At 37.2% G+C, this 19,024-nt stretch overlaps 1 long non-coding RNA gene across 1 annotated transcript; it reads left to right on the top strand.

The window, feature by feature from the left end:
- Positions 1–2,595: 2,595 nt before the first annotated feature.
- On the top strand, positions 2,596–18,011 carry LOC121070091. Its single transcript, XR_005819882.1, has 3 exons — positions 2,596–2,787; positions 12,948–13,067; positions 17,964–18,011. It is a non-coding gene; the product is annotated as an uncharacterized LOC121070091 (long non-coding RNA).
- Positions 18,012–19,024: the final 1,013 nt, after the last annotated feature.

Genomic DNA, 19,024 nt, shown 5'->3' with positions numbered 1-19,024 from the left:
GTAGCTCCAAGGGACATTTAAGAGCTTTTTAGCTAGCTTTGGGGACTCAGTCTCTACTATTTAGTCAGAATGAAATTGCTGTAAGCAGAGGCAACTGAGTGGAAAAAGGACAGAGGGCAGAAAAAACTTTGAGTGTAAAATGCTAAATTAAAACAAGGAAAAGATTATTAAGAATGTAAAAAGAAAAAAAAAAAAAGTCTTCCTAGTTCTGCTTTGTATAGTGAAATGAAAAAGGAAGCTGTAAATATGATAATAGAAATTTCATTTCACATCATGCTCCTGTTTAATGTCTTCTGTTTTCTCTGAGTCAATCACAGTCCTTTGCTAATTACTGCTGCAAAGCTGAATAAATGGCAAAGGGAAATAAGCAACATTTGTGTATAGGGCGAGTGTAGTGACATTATCTCAAAAGAATAAGTTGATGTGACAGTGTTTTAAATTTGAGCTGGCAACTGCTAGTGAGCTTGCGCTGCCTGTTTTTAACCTTTTCTTTGTGAGAATGCTCTGAATAAAGATTAACTTTCTTTACTTAACAGTTATTTTTTTAGTGCCTTCAATTTGGAGCTGTCATCGTTAGTGTTTTGGGAAGTTGCCGTGCTTCCCAGTGCTTTCTGTAGGTTCCTGTTTGCCAGCTGATTCACTTTTCCAACACTTCACTGAAGTGCAGTGCCGGTGGAGGCCTCTTCTTGTGTAACCCAAACGAGAAGGGTTTCCTAGTCTAGAAGATTCAGAGTAATATGAAATTTCACAGACACTCACATTCAAAGAACTGCACAGTATTCATATCCCTTTCAGATACCTCGAGCCTCTTGCTCAGAATGACTCCTTAGTTAACCAACTTCCCAAATATAAGTCATGGAAAGAACACATTGAATCCAGACAAAGTGATCAAATCCAGAAAAGTTGTTCAGATGTTCAGTATAAATATAGATGTTCAGATCTATATCTGCAAAACTTCTTGAAGAGCAAAGAAATTCCAGGTCTAAGAATTTCTTGCTCTCTCCCTTACTTTTTTTCTTTTTTTTTTTCTCCTGGAGTGATTTCAGTGCCTGAAGCCACAGGATTTATGGGGCTTTTCTAGTGTATGTATGGTGTAAAAAATACAGGTACAGTAGCTGAATGAATCTTTGCATCCTAAAGGAGCATATCAGCCCAGTAAGATGTAGCAGTTCAGAGCTCTTTAGTCATCTCAGTATGCCTGTAGTAATCCTGCTTTAGCTTCAATGCATAGTTTGTCGTTCACTGAAGTAGGATATAAAAGTCTGATCTGCCATCCACCCACTTATTCAGCTACCTAAGTATTATCATTTTCAGATTAATGATTAAATCTCTTTTTTTCTCCCTGACTGCCATGACTGTTCAACTGAGGAATGTTTTAAAATTTTATATTCAAGAGAGAAAATACTAAAAATAAGGAAAAAAGCAGATATATTCAAATGGATTGTTTTTTTTTTCTTTTTTTTTTTTTTTTTGAGCCAAATGGAAAAATCAGTTATTCACACAACCAAGAAATGTTTGCTTTCCTATGACTTCCTTGCAAAGCAGACTACTTCAAATCAATGTTCACAGAAAAAAAAGTCACGTTGTATGGTGTCTGTGAATTGATGTCAGTTAAAACCAAGGAATCTTTACACACTCCCGATTATAAACACCACATATGGTTTCAGTAATATAGCTTCTATACTGTTAGAAAAAAAAAAAATCCAACCTTTCCCTGTCATCTTTTTTTAGGAGAAGTAGGCTGTTGAAGTTACATTTTTCAAAGCTTAAATCTTAAATCCTGTGTTGGAAGCACACAATGAAAACATAAAATGAATTGCAAGAAACACATATAGAGGCTGATAGTCTGCCTCTCATGAATAGTTTTAAATATGCATTTCCATTTACTTCCCCCATAGTTGGAAAGAGCAATAAAAGGAAACAATGAATTTCTTGTTACTAGGTGGGCAGCTTGTGCAGTGGAATTGGGAAGCAATTTACGTGATGGAAGTGGCAAGATGCACACCTGAGATGAGATGGAGACACTGGGGAGCTCTGAAAGAAAGTTGTATACATGTGAAGTGAGGATGAAAGAGGGAAAAGGGAAATACAGAATCAAGATTATAAATACCTGAGTGTAAGGTAAAAGGAAGTAAAAGCCTCAAATTCATTGCTGTGTGCTCTGTTAGCAATGAAGGACTCAAGACGTAATATGATCATACTGACTTTTCTTTTCTAAAACCAAAAGAAGGTATCAATGTAAATTTATTTCTGGCAGAAAAAATATGCTGGTAAAATAGAGGTTCTTTTCCATCACTCATTTTGAGTGCCAGCTTTCAAACAGTTAGGAATCTTAATAGGACAGGATGTCTTATTTGTGAGTTCTTCTAGGAAAGAGCCATATTCTAAAGAGAAAATGCTTCTTTGTTTTCACCCAGGGTAGTTAACTTTTGACTCTTCGGAAGAGGATTGCGGGGTTTTCATGGAAAGTATCCTGGGGTGTCCCCAAAGATGCACCTTATGTTCTGTGTGTCTGCCTCCTGGGTCTTCTTGCTGTTGTTGATGTACAATTTCACCTTGTCTTTTTGCTGTGTTAAGGTTGCTGGCATTGTTATACCACCTTCTGTGGACATTTGCTGCATCTTTTACTGGCAACCGAGTGAATGGAAATCATAATTCTGACATCAATTGGCCAAGAATCTGTGCATCGTCGGAGAGGGTAGAGGATGTATTTCTAGAAAATCCTTCTGTGAAAGTGATTTTGAAGGCTCTGTCATGGCTGCTGGGTTTAAACATGGGAATAAAAAGGTACCTGGGACACCTGAACACTTCGTAAGGTGGGAAAGCCATCATTAATAAAAGAGTAGCCAGAGCAGCTAAGAGCATGCCTGGTGGGTGCAGCAGAACGGAGGACGTTGTGTGGGGGTCCTTTCATCATGGGGACAGAGCACGTGTTGTCCAGCTGCTCTAGCTGGACCGAGATGGTGACAGAATCAGAAATGTCCTGGAGCAAGCCTTTGCCACATATGAGCGCTTAATAAGGTACTGCCTGTGAGGTGTGTTAAATTTCTGACGAAAAGAGCAACGAGGTGGTTATTTATACCCTAATTTCACAAGAGGAAATGGAGATATTTAGGAACGATTGCGAAGTTAAATACTCTGATTCTCACAAAAGGGCTTCTAATTTGTCAGGACTTCCCACAAAGTAGGGAGGAATAAAATCACAAAATTAAAGAATGCCACAGGCTTTCAGAATGAGAGAAAGGAAGTAAGCTGAAAGTAGAATTGGATGGGCTGTAGCTAATACACTGCTATTCTGTCATGAGAGGTCGAAATGGATCTCACATACCCCACGGTTCTTTGGGAAAGAGGTTAGATCAGCCATGTGCTGGGCACTTACCCAAGTGCTACTTCTGATTTAGGTTACCAGATGATTGAGGCCTGAAGTCTCAAAAATAAAGTTGCAGAGACCCCCCACATAGATCTACTGAAATAATGCATTTCTAACATCAATTCAAATGCTGTCAATACCGAAAGAAAAGTGAGATCTACTTGGGAGATTGAGAAGAAAACTCTGAGGTGTCAGTAAATGCACTAGGGAGAAAGAGAGCTAAAAAGCAGGAAAAAGCTCAGTCTGGATATTGGAGATGATTGAATATAGAAGGAAAGCAGGACCAAAGGCTAAATCAGAGGGAGTTTAGCAATCCAAATCTTAACTAGCCACGAATAAGAACACCAGATCATCTGGGTAGAGGAGGAATTACACCACAGCAACAGAGACCGAAAGATGTTTGATGTCACCGACAGCAAAAAAAAAGGCTGAGATCCTGACATGCAGAAAGTGAGAACTAGACAGATGAAAGAATGCTGTGAAGCACATCTGAAGATAAAGAAATGCTAAAAGGTATTTGTTGTAAAAGGTAATTGTTGGAAATGTAAAAGAGAACAATCTCCACTAAAACTGAACCATCTTCACTGAAATTAACAGGCAGAGGCATAGAAAAGCAGCTAGTCCAAGTAATGTAATAGAAACATTTCATAAGAGGCTAAAGAAGTTGTTTCTGGCTCTGTTGAAACTGGCAATGGATGCTTGATTTTTGTGTACAGTCCACAAAAACTTATTTGACTTACTTAGCTGAGTAGTATAGACCTAGAATTTTTCCTTCTCTAGGAGATATTACTACAGTGCAGTGTATAAATTATGTAAGAGATACTATAGGATTACCTATAACTTGAGAATATATATAACAAAATAGGTAAACATCAGGAAGAACTCACGGTAGTGTAAATTAATTTTAGTAACGCTAATGAAAAAGAAAATGAGCAGAATAATGTTAGGTATGGGAAATGAGAACTGAACCAGAATCATCACAGGTAGATGTCAGACAGCTAGGCCAATCATAACCAACTCATAGTTGTACTTGCTACCTGAGGTAGAGTAAAACAACTTTGATTAGAAGTAAGTACATTTACTTTGACTTTATAGATTTTAAATTGGTAATACATACTAATATGCTAAAATGTCTGCTTATTTATACCACCAGTATGCTGCCATTGCAGTAGCATCTCATTCACCGTGCTATCTTCAGCTAAATCTCATCCCATGTTTTAAGACATTATTTGCTACCTATTGCTTTGTCAGACACTGTAATCGTACCTTCTGTTTACTGTTAATGCAGAAAAAAATGGTTTCTTACCTATTTCTGTAGAAAGCCATCAGGTAAGTATACTACAGCCTATTTCTACAAAACTTTTTTTTCCTTTTTTTTTTTTTTTTTCTCTCTTTTCACGTATGTATGCAATGATTGATTTCCTCTAAATCTACTATAATGCTTTACATCCACACATAGACTTACAGGCTGTATTTACCATGATCTCTAAGTCTTTTTCTGAAAATAGGCAGTACTTCTGTGATTCTTCAGTGACTTGGCAGATTTGCTTAACATCCTCACTACCGGGGGGCCTGCAAATCTGTGCACCAGTTCTCTCGGAATTGTTGGCTGAAGATTTCCCCATACCTTTCCCTCAGTGCATTCAACTACTGATGTTATTCATTGTAGTGTTCATTTCTCGAACTTTGTTCCCAGGGTTTCTTGTGCTCTTATCCCTCGTTCAGATGTCCACACTGAAAATTGTGGCAACGTATTCACTAACTTTGAGAGTATACAAACCTCTCTGTAAAGATAATGACGCCAAGAGGTCCAGTTTTATACATTGCCCTTCTTTGTGACTTAGTCTTTCACAGCATCAGCCTACAACAAATTCTGCAGCATCACGTTGTGTTTTTTCTATACGGTGCCCATTGCTCAATACCTTCACTTTGTTGTTACTCGACTTCCAATATGTTCCTGTTAACTCTGTTACCTCCAGCCTCGTGTATTTCAACATTAGTTCTGCTTCTTCATTTTACACCCCAGGTACCTGGAATTTCTGTACAAACACTACTTGCTTGTTTGCATTAGGTTTTGCTTTTTTTTCTCCCTGTTTCATTAAGAATATGTTTTCCAGCTTTCAGTGATGACACACACCATTTTCTGTGGCAAAGGATATAATAGGAATCTGGAGAGACACACAGCTTTCTTGTTCAGTTTTGGTTAATCTTTTAGGAGTGTCATCAATAGCTCGCAGTTCGCCTAGCCCACTGTTATGTTGCAAGTTGAATTCACATGATTTCTGCGGATGAAATTAAGTATTCAGAGAAGCTGATTTGACTTACTGTATGATTCCTGCCAATACATTTTTAAAGATTTTTTTTTCTTCTACAAATTATCCAGTGGTTTCTGTTAGACTCATTTTCAAATTATAGACTGCATTTTGATTCAATCTGTGTCAAAATATGTTTATAAAATGTGATATAAAATGAGACTTTGCACTTTGGTAGTATCTTCTGCTTGGGCAAGTCAACTTTCTTTATAAATATTAATTAAGCTTCCCAACACTTACTCTGATAGCAAAATGAAATTATTTCAGTTAGCGCACAGGATAAAGCAGACACACAGGGAAGAGCTGCATCTAAAACTCAGTCCTCTGATTTAGCTGTGAGAAATTATTTGCTCTCTGGTTTAACTTGGCATAGCTAGGTTAATATTCCTCCAGCCAGTGTCAGTGCCAGTGCTGGGGTTATCTGCTGAGGTGAATTTCATGTTAAAGGATTTAAGAGTAAATTATTCCTGTAAGGTTTGTTAAGCTTTCTCTTCAGATCAGATGTATTCACTGTCCGTACTGGAGACAGGACAAAAACCTGGAGGTTTCCGAGGGCTCTGGATGCTACAGATATGATCTATAAGTATATTAAGGAAGAATGACTAGCAGTAACTCTTTCTCTTAAGCTCATTCTTCGCTTTCCAATTACAAATATAATCCAAAAACCAATCTAAAAACAAACAAACAAACAAGATGTTAGAGGAAACAATAAAATTTGGATAACCAGCACATGGAATGTTGTATAGAACATCAAATGGGTGAACTGTCTGTTGCACATAACAGTTTCCTCATCCTTGCCCACATACAAGGTTCTGCTCCTATAGTCTAGTAGATAAACAAGCAAGCAGATCTTCTATTATCTATAACCTGAAGCAACTCGAACTGAGTTTCTCCTAATTATCTCAAGACAAAAATTAAGTGGCCTTTTTGTCTCTAACTCTCACAATCATTTAAGGCATTCTTCTAACACTTCTTATTTTACTAGTCAACAGACAAAATAACTGTAAAGAAGAGAGATTCATTCTAGGCTCAGTGTTGTTGCAATTCAAATAGAGTATGCACACTCCAGCATGGCACTTAGATAGCTAATAAACCTATTTCCAGGTACGTTTATGGGAATGAGTTACTCATCCCCTAACTTTTAAATTATGTGATATTTTTTCAGCAATGTATACAACTACATCAAAATGCTTTTTGAAAAAAGTTCTTGCAGAAAAAAATCCATTCAGGCTATTACATGTTTTGATAATACTACTCGCCTTTCAATGATTTGGCAATAAAGAAAAAAGCCTCTCTTCTGATAAATCTTTTTGTTGTTGTTGGTGGTGGTTTGTTCCTTTTGGTGAATTTCAGATTTTTCAATTCTAGAAATAATTCATCCTTGACGTTCAGAGAAATCCAACAAAAACTTACTTTGCTATGCTTTTTTGACATCCAGATTTCTATTCTCTGGCAATGATGAAAAGCTTTTACTTGTTAACTATCCAACTGAAAGTGTGTAAAAGCCAAAGTAATAGATTGCAGACTTTCAGTTTTTGTTTGTTTATTTGTTTGTTTTTGTTTCCTTTTAATTGATTTTTTGGCAGATGAAAATGGTGAAGTTGATATAATCAAAATTTACCTGTGTATCATACACCAGGTAAAACACATTCATGTACTTTGATGATTATGCTGAAAAGAATGGTGGGGGGGAGAAGCTAAGTCACAGCTTTTTTAAAAAGAAATGGATAGAAGGGATTTTGGTCTTAGTGAAAGAGTGGAAAATTTAGATGAAAGCACCTAGTGAGCTTCATTACCTTTAGAATAATGCAGATGGTGAGTGGGTTTGTTTCAGAGTGAAGTTTTGGACTTAGATGCTGAAAGTTCTCATACATTCATATATCCTGTTTTTGGCACTTAAAAAGTGGTGTGGCTTTTTTTGCCCCCCCTTTTTTTTTTTTTTTAAGTATATGACCTTTATGGAACGAATATAAAATTCCTACTCATCATCACCAAATATTGTCACAAGACTTTCACTTTTTTTTTCTACTATCTACAAATTGTGAGCTATTTCACTAATTTATTTGTGTGTTGCAATGCTTTCTTGTTGTCAGGTAGTGGCTTTCCACCACTTGTTGTCTTAATGTCCTTCAATCAAATGTTTTGGAGTGAGGTGCTACTCAGTGTGAGTAGAAGCATCACAAGATGGTTCATACTGTGCATAGGACATCAGAATATTGTGAAAAATCATGAGAGTAGCTCCACTGTTATGTAAAAAATAGCATAGCAATGTTTTGCATCTATGAATTCTTTTTCTTACTAAGAAGAAAGAAAAAAAAAGAAAAAAAAGAGAAGAAAATAAGAAAAAAAGTTCTACCTACTTACAAATTTTTGGTTTCCTCTCAGGCTTTTGTTTTCCTCTGTTCTAGTCCACTTGCTTGGGAAATAACTTCATAAAGGAGTTGTGCACAAGAATAATCACTAATAAGTAATGCAATGAGACATTAAATGTGGAAATATACACATGTATTTTCTACCCATGTTTAAGTTTCCTGTGTCTGTAGAGAGTCCCCTACGTCTGACCAAGGAAGTTTATTTGTCTTGCAACTTGTCTCTCATACTCTACTGACTTCATTTGTCATCAGTGCATAGTTAGTGGGCTATCTCCTCTGTTGTTAATCAACTGAGGAAGAAGGCTACATACCAAGAATTAGTTTCCTCTTCAGAATCGTTACTTAGATGAAGACAGATTTATCATCAACCGCTTTTTGGTAAGACTGAAATGGTAAATTAGAAGTGTATGCTTCATAACTGTGCCTTTAATATCTCTTCAGAACCTTTGTTATTAATGTAGCTCGGCAGTGTATTTCTTTTAACACCTATTTATCTGTTTTCCAACTGGCATTACTGACCACAGTACTTCCATTTTATGGGTATTGATAAGTGGATACATAACAAATTTGTCCTTTTAGTGTGCATATCTTGAGTGGCTCATCAGGAAGTCCACAGCGTCAATAATATGATCACATCCCCATAAAGCACAGTATTGCTTCCTTCAGTGTTCCATAATTTGGATGCATTTGGATATTGATATATTTGCTCATCTTGAAGTATGAAAATAATAAACACTGTAAAATGTTAAGCTGATAGTCTGTGAACCTGAAAATAAAAAGGGAGGCTTTGTTTTACATATGGTATATTTCTGTTGTTTGGATGGCTTTCCAGATAACCATCTGTAACAGAGAAAGGATGGCTAGAAAAGTGATTTCTCATACTTGGTTGCCAAGATTCATGAATATCTGCTTAGTGTGGCATGTTGCCTAATCAGAGGCTGGTTGGACTTTCTGTCACGGGTTTCAAACAATAATGTATTTAGAGCCTGCCTTTGGGCAAGCCCTTTGGCATTAATCTAGCAAATTTCTGTACCTAGGTTTAAACTTTTTATAGAACTGAATCTGCTAAAAAGAAACGAGAAAAAAAAGGCAGGTAAGAAAGAAGAAGGACTAATAAGACAATGTAGGAGAACACAAAGCCAATTCTGACTGCCAACAAAAGCATACTGCCTCAGGTCAGTTGAAATCTAGGGAGTTTATTTGGGCCAGAATATAAACGTGTAAAAGGTAATAACAAACAGTAGGACCAAGAGAGACCTAAACCAATCTCCTCATCTTAGGACATGTTACTCAGTTAACTTAGGAAGTCAATAAGGTGCTCCAGAGGCTTGATCCAAGCCCTACTGAAATCAGTGCAAAGGTTCCCTGGTATCTTCATCAGACTTCAAGTTCCCAAGTATCTTCTGCACAAAAAGAATCCTTCTACACATTTGTATCCGATGCATAAGAACATGTATCACAACAGCAGGTGTAAAATCAAAGGGATCTAGCAAAGATCTAATCTCGCAAAAGAAGTTATAGTAACCAAAGTACAGTGGAAATAGGCAAATGAGCTTTTTATCTCAAAACAAAATTTTCTGTTAAGCCTAATTGAGCATCCTGATATATTTATATTTGTATGTGATTCTGCTTGCATAATGCTTTCTTCATTCTTTTTTACTTCAATTGTTGCCCATTTTAATGAATCTCTTCTACAGTTGTCTATAGATGGAGGTCTCCTTGATCTTATTAAGAAAATTAATAGAGTAAAATTGGTATGGCCTTTGTGTGAGAGAGATTTTATATAATTACTATTTCTGTAGTTATTTTTGCAGTATATAATAGTATGTAATTTATGTTATGTAATAGCAAATAAAAATAGTGCAGTATTAGCACTATTTTGATATGATGATAGGAAAACCATGCTGTGCATCCTTTCAATTCAGGTGATTATCTTGTTTTGCTAACTGGAGAGCATTTCCATAGAAAATACAAAATGAGGGCTGAGTAGGAAAAAAGATGTAAAAAATCATATACCGAAAATATAAAATCTGCATTTTGAAGATGTAAAACCCAAAATGCAGAACATAACTGTAGTCTGACAGACTTTCTGTAATGTTTGCTATGTCTTATTTTCTCTGAATTTATCCCAGACAGCTTTTGGAACTCATGCTGGAACTCACATATTTTCATTTAAGAAGGGGGCTGGTTCATTGTGACTGTGCTGCAGCAATTCCTATATTGCTTTTCCAGCAATTTCACCCCTGACTTTTGCAAGAATCAGAATTAGTATTATACAGTGGATTATCAAAGAGGTAAAGTGGCAGTGAGCCATCCCAACTTTCCGAGAAGGCTGTAATATTTACGAGGGTCCCAAGCTTTCTATCATGCTCAGGATCTCACAAGATTAACCAAACCAAACCAAACCAAACCAAACCAAACCAAACCAAACCAAACCAAACCAAACCAAACCATACCAAAGAAAAACACAATAAAAATAAACCAACCAACAGTATGAGGTCAATTTTTCTTTAATGGCTTTGATGCACTATTTTTGACACGTTTTGTTGCTTTTTCACACCTTTTGTCACCTTTTGACATCACTGAAGCAATTAAAAATTGTTCTCTGTCAATATTTGATCATTTTCTGCATTTGATCAGTCCTCAAGTGTGGATGATTGTCTCTGGCCTTCAACATCCCTTCTCTTCATCTCAATTCTAGTGCTTAAGAACATCCCTGTACTTAGCCTGTCCTAACACTTAAAAATATACTTCACTTGTAGTAAACAATGATGAAAAAACACTAAAGCAATCCTTTTGTTCACTGTGGTGACATTTCCTCTAATTAAATTTTCATCTCTGAAGGTATTTGGGCCTCTCTAGTCCATCTGGGATATGTTTGCCCTCAGCATTGCCTCAGGCCAAATGTATTTTTGTTGATACGCTGAACAGCATGCTGCCCTCAGTGGCTGTGGGTATTCCCCACTGGTGGTTTATTTAGAAGATTATTTCACCAGTTTCAAAGTACTTTTTCTAAAGTCATGTTTTTTTTCCTTCTTTTGAAAGAGAGAGAGGGAGAGAGCTGGGTGCCCCCCCAGTGCCCTCTCTTCTATGAATCGATGTGATTTTATGTTCTTTTCAAGGAGGTTTTTGAACAGGTGATTTGTAGACCCACGATGGGATAGAGGGGACTGTGCTTCCACATGGGTCAAGAGCCACTCGAAGGACTTTGTTTTCATAATATTTTTCTGTGCTTTGAGCACCAACCCTAATTATACTGATTGGGGGAAACTGATTTGGGAAGGGATTCCTGACTTGCGGTGCAAAGACAAGTAAAATATTATGTGTAGTGAAAGGCTTTGCAGGCCTCGTTTTATTTCCTTAGGGCAGTATGTGCCTGGCAGTAAAAACCTGTTGGCATCTCTTTTCACATTTCCTGTACCACCTCTCAGCATGTGTCTCAGCACCGAGCTGCAGAAGGTCATTTTTGCACACATGCACAAAGTATTACAGTGAAAGATATAGTTTATTGACTTTAAAAAAAAAAAAAAAAAGAAAGTAATGGATCACTGCAAAGCATAATGGAAGTGTTTTCTCATTTACTTTTCGATAATAGAGGCCAATGGGAGGACGGTCTCCATATTGGCTATGCATCATAGAAGCTTTTCTAATTCTTTGGAGATAACAGAGTCTCATCCCAAAGAAAAGACTGCATGAGTTCTGTTAGTATAATTGTTGATTTGACCATCCTACAGCTCTGATATAATTTTGGAATATCATATTTCAGTAAAAGCTCATGTTACATTTTCAAGGGAATCTGATTATTCAGTAATTAACAATCTGAAACAATTTTATCATCCTGAGAGACCTGGGCAAAGGTAGCAGCCTTCATTACCAGAAACTATCACTTTGCAAATTACTTCTCAAAGTTCTTAAAAACCTACACATTCTCTCTCTCTCTCTTTTTTTTTTTTTTTTTTTTTTTTTTTTTTTATCCTCAACTTTTCTGCTCACAGAAATGCAAGGGAAGCTTACTACAAGAAAAGAAAGGACATGGAGAAAAATAGGAACAAACCATCTGTGGATTAGTGGCATTTTTGTGGTTTAAACTCACTAATTCTGATTATGCAATTGAGTTTAGAAAGCAGTATTACAGCTTTTCATAGTTGTATAGTTTGACATTTCCTTGCTTTGTAAATCAAAACTGGGAAATTATAAGGGATCGCTCTCTTTACTAGGTTAAAACAATGTTGTAATGTAATCAGGACAATAATAGCATCATTTAAGAGACCATGAAGAGTTTGGCTGCCCTTGTTGCTTGGATTGTATGTGTCTTACTGTTGCACACCCCAGCAAAGTGAAAAAGGACAGAAGTGAAAAGGACAGAAGCTTTTCTTCAGCAAATGTGGAAATGTACACAGGGCAAATCTAGCATTAGACAGACAGAGAAGAGTTGGAAGAGCAATATAAAACCAAACTGCATTATGAGCTTATTTGAACCTCAAATAATAGCAGTAGCTGTATCTCATGAGTAAAAACTATCTGTTGGTACTATTGGGCTTAATGTTTTACCTGGGGAGTCCAACCTACCTTTTGTGTATCAAGGTGCCAGTCCATGCTGACAGCAGACGACCTCCAGTTGCCTAACCAGATTTTTGCTTACAAGATGAGCAAATTTACGTGTGTAAAAAGTCATATAAAAGTTATTAATATATTTCTAGCAGTAATTTCTTAGGCTGTGTAATCTCATCTTGAGGCAAAATATTTGTTCAGAAAAAAAATATTAGCAAAGCAGATGAGAATTGCATAAAAAGCGAAGAAGTATTTTATGACTCTTAAAAAATCCTTTCAGGCAGTTTCTCTACCTCTTACAAAGGGCTGTGTACTAACAAGGATGCTGATTTGATTTTTCAGGAAAGCCACGATGAAATCCAAGCACCTAAGGAACCTATACAAAAGGATACCTCATCCTTCTGGAAACCTGTCAAAAACTAATAAGACAAGGACCTTTCTTACTGTCTCGACACAGTCCAGGTAGGACCGCACCTGGCACTAGATGCAGACAGCAGCTGTTTCACCAGCATCCATAATCTGTACTGGTGGCTTCCTGGCTGTACCTGTGTGCCCTGAATGCAAAAAGCATCTGTTTCACATTTATTCATTTACTCAGATGGCATTGTCTACATTACTTGCTACCTTTGGACACAAGACTCTCATTTATAATTCATAGTACACAGATGCTTACAGAGAGTAGAAGCTTTGGCTACATTACCTGTCACTCTTAGTATATTTTGTATTCATGGTGGGTAAATATACAAGTATAAAGCTGCCATATTGTGTGTGACTATCTATAATGCATTAGCAAACAGTTGTTTGATCATTTATACTGTCATTCTTTGTGGTTGAAATGATGTTAGAATGAAAAATGAAACAAACTATGGGTTCACCCTTTACGTTTCTCTTCTCTTCTCTCTCTGTCTCTTTTTGTGCGTTGTTGGTCCTTTTAATTTTTTTATTTTTATTTTTTATTTTTTGAAAATGAAGGTGATTTTGTCTCCTACTGTTTCTCTTGCTCTTCTCTTTGTATGATTATCATTCAGTACTCAGTCAGCTATTCAATAAGTTCACCAGTGCAGCTGGCTTCAGAAGATGCTTCCTATTCTTTGCTTTCATAGGCTCATAAATCCAGCCTGCTGAGAATATTAAAAGGAGAAAAATACTCAGGCAGGAATAAAGCATATCAAAAAGAGAAAGTGAATGTAACTGGGGAAACATTTACTCAAGATTACATATTAAGCAATTTGCTCTTTAGTACTGAAGGAATATATAGAGAGAATATATTAACTGTACTTACTAGAGCCCACTGCATCCATCAAATGCTGTTAAAACTGGCCATTTTTGAACGAGGAGAACATTCTCTATACCTTGTATTGTTTTTAAGAGCTATTTTTAGTGCAGTAAATATTAAAATATGTCATTGTCCTTTGCATGAGCTCTCACTCATTTTTTTAGGAGGACAACTTTGCCAGAGATGCTTGACTTAAGAACCCATTAAAATGAAAATGTACTCAGGAGCCTTGCAGGAATAGTGCTTGAAGACATGGGCACCAAGCATGCTTGGCAGCCTGGAAAGCTTACAGAGCTCTCCTAACAGGAATGCCATCACATTAAAGAATTAGCATAGCCCTAGGCAACAGTCTTTTTTTTTCTTTCTTTTTTCTTCTTTTTTTTTTGCAGTAGACGTGAATGACATTTTGTATCTGAGGCACATTTTTAATATTCCTTATTTGCATGTAAGTTTTTTATGACTACATTAAAAAGCAAAAGGTTGGTTTGTTCCTGTTGACATTTGTTCTTATTCCTCTCTCTCACTGGGCACTACAACTCAAATAAAGCTCTGATGTTCATCTCTCCTTCCACAACTTTCTGACTCCCTCCTAATATTTCTGCTGCCTCCTCCTCAGGCTCTTCTTTTCTGCTCGGCAGAACCTGTTCTGTCATTTTGTCTAATCTCTACCAGATGCCACAAATTCAGGCAAACTGCCACAAAAATCACTCTAAAGTCTCTTGCCTTCTTGGCAGTGCCTCCAATTTCACTCTCTAAAAGTACAAATAAAAGATATTAATGAAGGTATGCTCCAAAAGAATCGGAACGGCAGTGTCTGAAAACCCCAAATGAACCTCTCTTCACTGACCCCAGTCTATGAGAATTGAAGTCAGGGAAAATTGGAGAAATAATCACTCAGCAGCCTCATCAATCAAACTAGCAGCTTAGACTGCTAATTATTGCCTGGTGGGGATACCTGAGAATTGAGAATTACAAATATTTGGCTCTTCTGACCACTCACCAAGGAAACTCAGGTTATTGATTCCCCTACATGAAAATAATCCACCTAACTCTCAGTTTCATTCTCTTGGGAAATCTTCTTGCATAAACTTCTCTGACAAAGAACATATAACCCAAAAATATAGCTGCTGACAGCTAAGCTTCATAATATCCTAATGGACTCCATTTTGTCCAATTGCTCCATGTATTTGCAACACAGAAAAAAAAAAAAGAAAAAAAAAAGAAAAAAAAAAGTACCTGTCTTTTCTCCATTTTAGTTGAAAACTGTGTAGCAGTAGCTTAGGTCTTTGTTAGGCTGCACGGAGCCTGAGAATGAGCAGTGGGGAGGCCATTCAGGAAGCTGCCATCGTTTCTGGTTTCCTACATACATGTGGTAGAGTTTGAAATTGCTCCATCCTTTGGGCTGGAGCAAATTGTTCTTCCAGTCTTTCTTAATCACAGTCAGTGGCAGTGGATTGTGACTAAATGTACCGATGGTGTCTATGTGGGACACGAGCACAGTCATGACCTGGTTTGGGTGGCTTGATTCTCACTGAAATGAGGAACAAGTAGTGCCTAAACTTTCCAGTGCCTGGGGACAGTTACTATAAGTGTTTTGCAGAGATATGCTACAAGAATGAGGGATCCTGTTGCCACGCAAGAGCTTCCTACAATTTGTCCCTACCATACTCCAGATATAGATTCCAGTTTTAGAGCCTGTGAACAGCTGAGAACAGAGAGTGAGGAAATTAGGTCAGAGAGACGCTAAACCATTTTGCGTGAGGTCTCCAAAGTTTGGTTTTCAGGTTAATATTCCTGTTTTTTTCCCTTGGTAATTATTGTATAGTGGTCAAAGTGTCTGTCTTTGTCTTTCAGTCTACAATTCAAGATTTATTTAATTGCCATGTTATCCCTCAGTATGTATTCCCAATTTTTTACTTAACTATGTCCACATTTTCACCAATCACATCCTAGATATCTGAAATGTTACCGACCGACTTTGGAAACTTTGTGTCAATGTTATTAGCATTAACTTTTCTTTTGAAGTACCTGTGCAGGAGGTATCTTTCTCCCTGATGGCAATGGATGCCTGATGAACACTTGGAATCCAGTAGCATAACTTCCATGGCACAAAGCCTGAGACTCCTCCTCATACATCACTGCAGTCTTCAGTTTAAACCTATAAACACTCTGTGAAGTCACTTACAACAGATTTTCACACTTTCATAAAAAATGCACTGCACAATTTTGATTTTTTTATTTATTTTATTTTTAAAAAAGCCCTCATTGCCTCACCATTCTAAGGCCACTTTGGTACAAGGATTTGTTATCTTGGCTGACAACTTACGCTGAAGGCTATAATAAGAATCTCCTTCTCTCGCTCTAACAAGCAAATTCCCTGTTTTCTGAGAATCCTCTCTAGGAAGGCAGTGCTGAATGTGTATCAGACTTGAAAAGAAAGCCTATCTACACTGCCATTTTTGCTTTTTATTTTTCTAATTTGCGACTCAGCTCACGTCTGGCGCGAAGAAGCAATTCTGCGTTGAAAACGCTGCAGCTGGTTTCCTCCAGTGCTCCCCCTATTCATAGCGAGGGAGGCAGTGGTGGGCTTACGCAAGATTGGTTTAAATGGGAAATCAATACTGGTTCCTCAGTTCCTACAAAAGAGCTGAACTGGGCTGGATTGGCTCCAAGGAGCAAAAAGGAGTTGAGTGGAAAAAACTGGCTGCCAGTGGGATAGGTACTCTGCTGCATACGAAGCTATTTGGGTCTCTGCCACTGAACCCATCACAAGAAGTCTGAGATAACCTGGCTTACCTCCTACCATCTGTTTTTTGATGGACGATAAATACTGGAAAAATAAAAGTTGGAGGCTTTTTTTCCCTAGGCATATATTAGCTTATAAATACATAAATGTTTCTGTTCAGCATCAGTAGGAATTTGTACCTCATACCATACTACCCAGTTACAGAAGAGATTGGAAACTTGTTCTGCAGATGACAAGTGGAATCATTGGGGTGATTCCTTGTTCTACAGCTAAAGAGAAATATGTGATCTAATTAGCAATTCCATCAGACATTGCTCAGTGATTGGAACTCAGTTTCACAGGGTCTCACTTGACAAGACTTTCTATTTAATCTCTTGTATTTAAATTTTCTGTGGAATGAATCTCAGGAAAATTCACATTTCTGAAATTTGTGCGTGTTTGCCATTTTATTTACATAAAGTTAAAAGGAAAAAAAAACAAACAAACATGGATGTGAGAGCACTGTAATAATTATTGCATTTGCTACATGGTCTGTCCATTACCTTTAACCTCTACTAATTGGTTACCTTCAAACTCTAGTGGTACTGTCCAGAATGTAATGACATATGTTACGATCTGCCTTTAGACTTTTTGTCATGATTTAGCAACACACCAAAAATAGAAGAATTTTTTTTTACTGAAAATTCTTCCTGCACTGAATTCTGATATGTTTACCTGCTATTCCCCAAACAGTCACAGAGCTTGAGAGACAAAGGGTAAATCTTATGGGGGGAAACAGACAAGATACAAAAAATCTGTTTTTATTTTATGTAGCTGGAAGGCACCCCTTGGAAGCAGGAGGAGGAAAGACAGATTCTAAAACCAGGAAGGTAGCTGAGGAGAAAGGGTATTTCATCTTAGGATGTCCAACATTTAAAATACTTGGTTAAAACACCAGTATCTCTACTGTTCAGACAAAGGGAATGTAGCTTTCTTCTAAGGTCTAGAGCTAAAGCTTCAATGAACAGCCAAATACTGTCTGTAATACTGCAAACTGCCTTGTTTCTTTTTCAAAATCCCACTGCTTTACTACAGTCAAGATGGTTATTCATGCTATCCATTCTTATATGGTTTGTACAATTTTACTTGCTCTCTCAGCTCAGGGATCTTAAGGTTTTGTCTGGTGTGATAAAGATACGCTTACAGTACCAACAAAACTATCAGCAGTGAAATCTTGAGCCAAATGGCTGTATGCTTCATTTATACAATTTGTCGTCGTGTTTACTCATGTGATCAAGGGGAATAACAATTATCTTTTTGTGTATTGTCAGCAATATGATTATTAATGTTTTTACAGTATTTCCTGTGTGGGAATGCATACAACCTGAACTATGGAAGGAATGGAGAAATTTGTCAATACTCAGAAAAAGGTAAGGTTTTATGTCTTAGAAAGTCACATTTTGCCATCTCATATGCACAGGGAAAAGAGAAGAAAACAGCAATATATCAGATCTGAATTTCTTTATCAGTCATCATACCTGAGAATTATTTGATAATACTACTCCAAGCACTCAGCATCCTCACATTCATGTTAACCCTTTCTCAGCACCATTTTGAGTATACTAGTCCTTTCTTTTTCCTTCCTAGGAAGTTAAGCCAAAAGAGTGATGCGACCTCTTGTTTTTCATTATCAAGCAACTTATTTAAGACATGTTTCTGGCTTTTTTTCCAACTTATTTTTAAAATTAGTTGATCAGGAAAGGGGGCACCATATGAAAAGAGCATTAGCATTTTCTAAGCTATGACATTCTGCACTGTATAACTTGAAGGGTTGACAGGGCCACTGCACTGCTGAGAAGATTATTATTTTTTTTTAATTAAGAGCTGCACTGAGGCCATCCTCAAACAGATGCACTGTCCCAAAATCAAGGCAGACAGAGGAAGAGCCTTAGTTGAGGCTGATCTCTAGACATGAGAAATGTCTGAAAAACAAGGATTTGCAGTTTGAGGTCATGGAAAATAGGAGGCTTATTTTGTTTTCTTCCATCCGTCTCATCAGGAGAAAGCCCTTACCACTAGGGAGGGAAAAACAAACCTGAACATGACAAAGATTTTACTTCTTTTCAACTGACTGAGGCAAAAACCATTTCTTCCTCTTCTCTAGCAGGCTCCCTTGCTGACTCAGTGTTGTCCTAACCATTGTTTTTGCTTGATGTCATTCTGTAAGGTTTTTTTTGGTGCACACTTCCTCACAGGAAGCAGCTATTTGATTCTTCTGCAGGCTTAAGCACCACAGTTCCTATGCCAGCTATTTCTTACTACCTGAGGATGTGATTCAGCACTGTACAGAGAGCATCCATCTTCCTTGTACTTGGCTCCCAGGCTTTCTCCATTTCTTTTGTTTTCGGGCAGGTGAGA

This window comes from Cygnus olor, chromosome 4 (genome assembly GCF_009769625.2).
Source record: "Cygnus olor isolate bCygOlo1 chromosome 4, bCygOlo1.pri.v2, whole genome shotgun sequence".
Taxonomy (NCBI): Eukaryota; Metazoa; Chordata; class Aves; order Anseriformes; family Anatidae; genus Cygnus; species Cygnus olor.
This window is presented reverse-complemented; position numbering and strand designations above follow the sequence as displayed.